Source organism: Biomphalaria glabrata, chromosome 17 (genome assembly GCF_947242115.1).
Source record: "Biomphalaria glabrata chromosome 17, xgBioGlab47.1, whole genome shotgun sequence".
NCBI classification, from domain to species: domain Eukaryota; kingdom Metazoa; phylum Mollusca; class Gastropoda; family Planorbidae; genus Biomphalaria; species Biomphalaria glabrata.
Window position 1 is genome coordinate 2,294,450 of NC_074727.1, and position 6,874 is coordinate 2,301,323.

Sequence of the window (6,874 nt, forward strand, 5' to 3'; positions counted from 1 at the left end):
ATGTCTCTTTCTCTCTTTCCTCCCCCCTCTTTCCTCCCCCCTCTTTCCTACCCCCTCTTTCCTACCCCCTCTTTCCTACCCCCTCTCTTTCTCTCTCTCTCTATATATATATATGACAATGTCACAGACTAAGTATCTCCGTTTTTTTTCGGCCAATTGTGTAAATGACAATGTACATCCTGTCAAAAAACGAGAGTCACCAATTTTCGCCTAATGAGGATCGATATTCATTTTTTTTAAATGCTTTAGTGTAGTTGTATCACTAGTTTGGACCAGTCATTTAATTTGTGGTCGATGTAGACTAACATGGCTTATTCAAATAAAAAAATGTTCCCACCTATAGATCTCAATAATGTAGTAGTTATTTTCTTTTCTTCTATCTTAAACGAAATAATTAATTATTATTAATGAATTGACTAAATAGTTATTTTTAGTTTTCGGAAATGTTTTTTTCTTTCGAGAAAAAATATTGTCCCTTTACAAAAATATTAGAGCCATTACATGTTCATTATAAGACATTAGGCCAGGTTCACATTCACTTTTACCTATCCTTAGGTCTGTGGACCGCTGGGGCACCACACAAGATCAGTCAACCTTCTTTCTCCATTCTTCTCTGTCATTTGACTTTGATAGAATTTCCTTCTGATGCTCTTTCTGAAAATATCCTTCCTGGGGTGGACCACTTCGGGGGGCCGATTTTGAGTTTGTTTCGACACAAACTGCCTTGGTAAACTTGTTTTTAAATTGATTCGTGCTTCAAGAAAAACGTTCAAGAAAAAGTTGTGCGAAATTTCAACTTTATCGAAGATCGGGAGTGGGAAAAATAGAACTAGCGCGGGTCCTACTGCGGTCGCCTACGACCGGCCCTGCTAAAAAGCGGTGTTATGCTAGGCCGCGGGTCGACTAGTTTTTTCCAACAAGTTGTCGCAGCAAAAAGAAACAAAAGCGCAAAACGAAAACAGTTAAAGGGGGACATAACCTTAAGTCAGATAGCACAGCGTCACGTGACGTAATAATAATAATAATAATAATAATAATAATAATAATAATAATAATAATAATAATAATAATTATAAAGCGCTGTTGACAATCAAAATTTAGGCTCACGGCGCTGTAATAACATTACAAGACACAAATACAACAGGTAAAATAACTGACTAATCTAAAAAAGTTTTAAACAGGTAGGTTTTAATGTCCTTCTTAAAAGTAGTGTAGCATGTTGTCTGTCTGAGATCAATAGGGAGTGAGTTCCAAACCTTTTTTCCGTGCACTGAAAAAGCCCGCAGACCGTAGCTTTTGAGGGAGAAACGTGGCACCACTAAAAGCGTTGAGTCCATTGAGCACAGGGCTCTCTGAGGGACATTTGGAGTGATCGAATCTTTAAGATACAAGCTTGTTTTTATGCCAGAAGGCTTATGAGAGTACCATGTGACCAGCACAACAACAACAGACTTTACTTCCTCAAGTTTGATAGGTGAAAAGTAAAGAAAAAGTAACGTTAGACCGTGAGGTCTATAAGGCAGATGATACAAAGTTGCGTGGATTCAGAGGCACACAAATATCCCGAAATTTAAAATCCCAGACTTCACCATGATTCGAACCCGTGACTCCCTGTTCAGGGGCCAAGCGCTTTGCCGCTTAACCACCGCGCCTCCCAGAGCTAAGATGCTCAGTGTTATAATGTCCTCGGTTGACCCTTGTCAGTTTTAGTCAAATTAAATACTTCCAACTTTAAAGTAAAATAAAGTTCGGAATTTAACAGTCTAACCACTGTCCCATTGCACTACAATAGACAATGTAAATAAAAATGTAGCTCTATTCTTATTGCCAATATGAACAATTCTTTTTAAACTTTTTAAAAATAGCATGTAGACTACAGACAATGTTTATTTACCCTCTTCAACATAAGTGATAATAATTAAATAATGTAAATAAATATTTTAAAAATTGTTTTATTTTCACATAATCCTTAGGCACACCTGATTTCTGTAGGTGTCAGCGGGCAGCTTAAAACACCCCGGCGTCCGTAAATTGCCCACCCCTGATAAACTTAAGACACTTTAACATCACAACAGTACAGTGCAACAGTACCACTCATATAATAGTATCTCTATTCACTCCTTCATTGAGGAACCGCGAGGCTGAATTGGTGGGCGGACAGTTGACATCAAATGAAAGGCTCTAAAAATTTTCCTAGGAATTTAACAGTTGAGAAAAGAATTACTAGCTCGATGGCCACATTGAGAAAAATATAGTTTGAATGTTATAATTTTTCAAAGTAGAAAAAAAAAAATAAATGTTAATTTGGCTTTAAATCTAGGTCTAGAGTTAGCATGACATAGTCAGTCGTATTACCGTAATTAAATTGTACTTCAGTAAAATATATTTAATATATTGTTATAACCTTGCCATGCACACCGCCACCCAAGATAGTGCAGAAAGAAGGTGCGCACTATCAGTGACCAGACAAGTCGGATGTTGACATGAGGAGACAAACGATTTCCGCCCAAGTAGAGAGAGCCAATATGGAGATGCTGTACTCAAGGCAGATGCCCCTTTTGTGTTTGTCAAGTCTCTGTATAAATAAACGTCTTTGTCTCGTTGAGTTGCCTCACTTAAGTTATTACAATATATTACATATACATTCTAGAAGAAAATCCCAACATATTTTGTTCTAACATTTTTCTAACATTGAACACAGTGTTTGCTTTTCTTGTTTGACTATCACATTCAAACCGTCATAAGGTGATTTATCAATGCACTATTAAGGTTTTCCTTTTTTGGCCATGCTCAGCAGCAGGGTCGTGGCTCTTCGTACAATAACATGCGATAACATGCGATACAGCATTGAAACTCCAGAAGATCCACTGGCTTCTTGAAATATATTTTATGCAGTTGCTTTGCAATGTGTAAGACCAGATTAAAACAGAACAAGCAAATTAAATGTGTCTTACCATAAACAGATGGAAGAGCAAGGTGTTCAAGACAGAGGCATCCAACAACGCACCCCATTACAAAGTGGAATAGCATCCATAGCGCGAAGGTATTCAATGAACCCGGGCCCACGACCAATAAGGTCCCAGATCCTTTGGCGTAGAAAACAAAGCGCAAAGGGCTTCTTGGCACTTGAGCCTATGATTTAAGTCCAATATCAAGATGGCTGCTTCTTATATTTAATAAGGAGAGCAAGGTTTCTAGGACACTCAAAAAAATGTGTCCAACAGGGTGGTCATCAAGGAATGAATCAATGAGATTTAGTTATTTCTATTCTATACTCTTGGGGTAGCTATCACTTTTTACCATGCGTATCCCCAGGTGGTGGATACGCGAAGGACACTTAGATACGAGAAATATGGCGATTTATTGGAAAGGCCATGGAACAGATGTAGATGATATCGACTACCGGCAGACAACGGTTATGTCTACGTCGAATGTGGCAAAATATGTCGGTCACAGCTAGGACTGGGAAACCACGTGTAATACTTCATTCTTCTTTGACTCAATGACAAATATGTACCCCATGGCTGTATCAATCGGTTAGAACATAGTACATACTAACACATTTGATTTTCTTCAAACCGAAAGCACCACATAAAGGATTTCTTTTAAAAAAAAAATACATAATAAACCCATGTTAAAAAAGAAAATTGCACACCATTGATTAAAGTCATATTGTTTGACTCTGCACCTAAAAAGTTATTTATTGAATAGCCAGTAAATAGTCATTGCAAATAATTTATTTAAAGACGTAGACTGTGATTCAACTTTAAAGTTATTAACTATTAACAGCCCCATATGATTGCTAAGTTTTTTCCTAAGTAGTCAAAAGTCAATATTAATTCGTCATATATTTTTTGATTTAAGCTAAATATATATTTTAATTCAGATCTTGAGTCGACATAATCGGTAGAGTTCTACAACTAGTTGATTAGTTCTAGATAATTTGATAATTTGAATTGTGACTTCGTCGAATTTTTTTATTCAAAAGATAAAGGTAATGATTTTATCACTATTTTAATAATTTACCATGCATAAAAGGAAATACGTATAATATAAATAAGGTAATGTACCTTTTTCTGACCTAGGCAGCGCCTGATGATGTAAAAGTTAACGATGGTGTCATACGGCCAATAAAACGATCAGCTTCTAAGTTTTCTTTTCCACAACATGCCCGGTACCCATTACAGCTTGTGGACACAATGGAAGCTTAACAATTATGAAGCTCAAATTATTTTAGAATTAGGCGCTAGTTTTCTTCCATGTCTAAATATCCTACTACTAAATTAAAGTACTATTCTGAGGTATTTTACGTCTCAGCAAGTTCTAGTGTAACTAAAGAGGCCAATCTTTGATACACAGCTGCGGTCACAGGCTGGGCAACTGCAATCACCAGGCCCTGTTGCATTTTCACCCTTTTTTTTCTACTACTGTGGTCGAGAGGCTAAGTACGCTTGAACTTGTCTTGGCTTGGCTACCTGTGATGGGGGCTCGAGGTTCGACACCCGACTCGAGCAAAGTTGTGTTTACTGAGCGCCTAAATGCAGCACGGAAAACCTCCTCTAAGATACCCCCTCCCACCCCATACCACCGGTCCACAAATGAGATTGGACCATAGCGCTCTGAGCATGATATAAGCATACAAGTAGTGCTATATAAAAGCTCAAATTAATTAATTTTATTTTATTTTGTATGAAGAGCGAGCATAAAGAAAGTGTCCTGGATTGCAGATGATATAATGATCATCTGTTTATATGGCCAATGGTTAACGAGGGTGTCATGTGGCCAGGATAACGTCTAACCGCTTCAACCTAATGTACTCATTACAGTTGAGTTGACTTACTATACGTATCCCAAAGCCATTCTCTCCGATACGTAGATGTTATCAAACTGGACCTCAAAGACCTCAAAGAAGTAGGCATTAATGCTGACTTCTAGAAACAAGGAAATCCTATGCCGAACTGGGAGTCAAACACTTAGTAAGGTTGTGACAGAGCGTCGAATGAGGTTTGCGGGACATGTTCTACGACAAAATGAACTACGCATACCAAGAGTTGCGATGACATGGAGGCCAATACGAGGAAAACAGGGACGTCCTCGTATAACTTGGTGCCACACCTTCATGGAGGACCTCAGAACAGTGGACACCAGGTGGGAGGAGGCTTCGGACATTGTCAATGACAGATCTTTATGGAGACATCTTGCCGCCCAATGCGCCGAACGGCGCGGGAGGACCTACGTTCTAAGTAAGTCTGGGAAGATATAGCCCAAGCGCATTAAACCGAGAGAGATTGTGACCAAGAAAGCCATGGATGGCGAGTAAAGGCATTGGCCTCAGCTCTTGCAGGATTAGACTTTATGCAATCGACATTCAACGCAGAATAGCGTGCATACGTCTTTAATATGGTGTGATCATAGTACGAATATATTCGGTGTTAAGTAAAGCTCATTTTCGTTGGCCTTGTTTTTTCATCAATATAAATATATACTCAGTTTAGAGAAATTAACCATTTTTATCAAATTAATGTAGAGAAAAATCGTGGTGAGAAGTAATCTTAACAACTTTTTTAATCGACCTTGTATCAAAACGCATCTTTTGGGAAAATGAGATATCCTTTCATCCTCAAAAAACGGTAACACTCATACATCTACACAACATACATACATCTACACAACATACATACATCTACACAACATACATACAGCTACACAACATACATACATCTACACAACATACATACATCTACACAACATACATACATCTACACAACATACATACATCTACACAACATACATGCATCTACACAACATACATACATCTACACAAAATGCATACATCTACACAACATACATACATCTACACAACATACATACATCTACACAACATACATGCATCTACACAACATACATACATCTACACAAAATGCATACATCTACACAACATACATACATCTACACAACATACATACATCTTCACAATATACATACATCTACACAACACACATACATCTACACAACATACATGCATCTACACAACACACATACATCTACACAACATACATCTATCAAAAAAAAAACTATAAATAGAAAGAATATTTTATATTCAAATTCAAGGAAATGTCGATGAGCTATGTTAGAAAATGTTCAGTACTAATTGTGCTATGCTGCAAAATCTACAATATCAATAATTTTGATTCATTAGACAGTCCCACATGGCAGCAATACTTTACCAAGCAAAAATAAAAACAATATTGATCTATTTACATCTGTGATCTTACCTTTCTTAGGAACTACAAAACTACAAATGTTCGCTCAGACCAATCAAGCACAAGATAACATAACAGTAAGACATAAGTAATTAGTGTTGGTTGTTATTGTCCATTCTAGTATTAAGATATAGATTATTAAAAAAATACATTTATTCCCACAATGTATTCTGAAATCAGATATCTAATTCTTTTTTAAGCCCACCGCAGATATGTTGAGTAGTTATCTTGGAAGAACCTCAATGTACGTACTTAGGGCAAAGGGAGACTATTTTGCATCCCAACCAGACCAACTTAATTTACGAATCGGGGACTATTATTTGAGCTTTCAACCTCTCGGAGAGGTAGGAATTTTTTTTTTTTTTTTTTTTTTTTCATGATAGCCTTTAGCATCTGTTAGGAATCACTACATAACAATATAGCGGTTAGTTTTTCTGTAACGGTTGCCAGTTATCATGGGTGGTAGAATTAAATAGCCCTAGCTATTGCAGCTGGATAAAACATTAGGAAAGCCTATTGTTGTGCCGTGTTAAGCCTTCTTGACTTAGCGGACCACCAAACAGCAACACTTAAGGCGGGACTCGTACACTTTTGGTCCGTGTTTCGATCAA

At 37.3% G+C, this 6,874-nt stretch overlaps 1 long non-coding RNA gene across 1 annotated transcript; it reads left to right on the forward strand.

Moving 5' to 3' along the window:
- Positions 1 to 3,785: 3,785 nt before the first annotated feature.
- LOC129923772 (uncharacterized) lies at positions 3,786 to 6,601 on the forward strand. Its single transcript, XR_008775732.1, has 3 exons — positions 3,786 to 3,994; positions 6,285 to 6,340; positions 6,464 to 6,601. It is a non-coding gene; the product is annotated as an uncharacterized LOC129923772 (long non-coding RNA).
- The last annotated feature ends 273 nt before the right edge of the window (positions 6,602 to 6,874 follow it).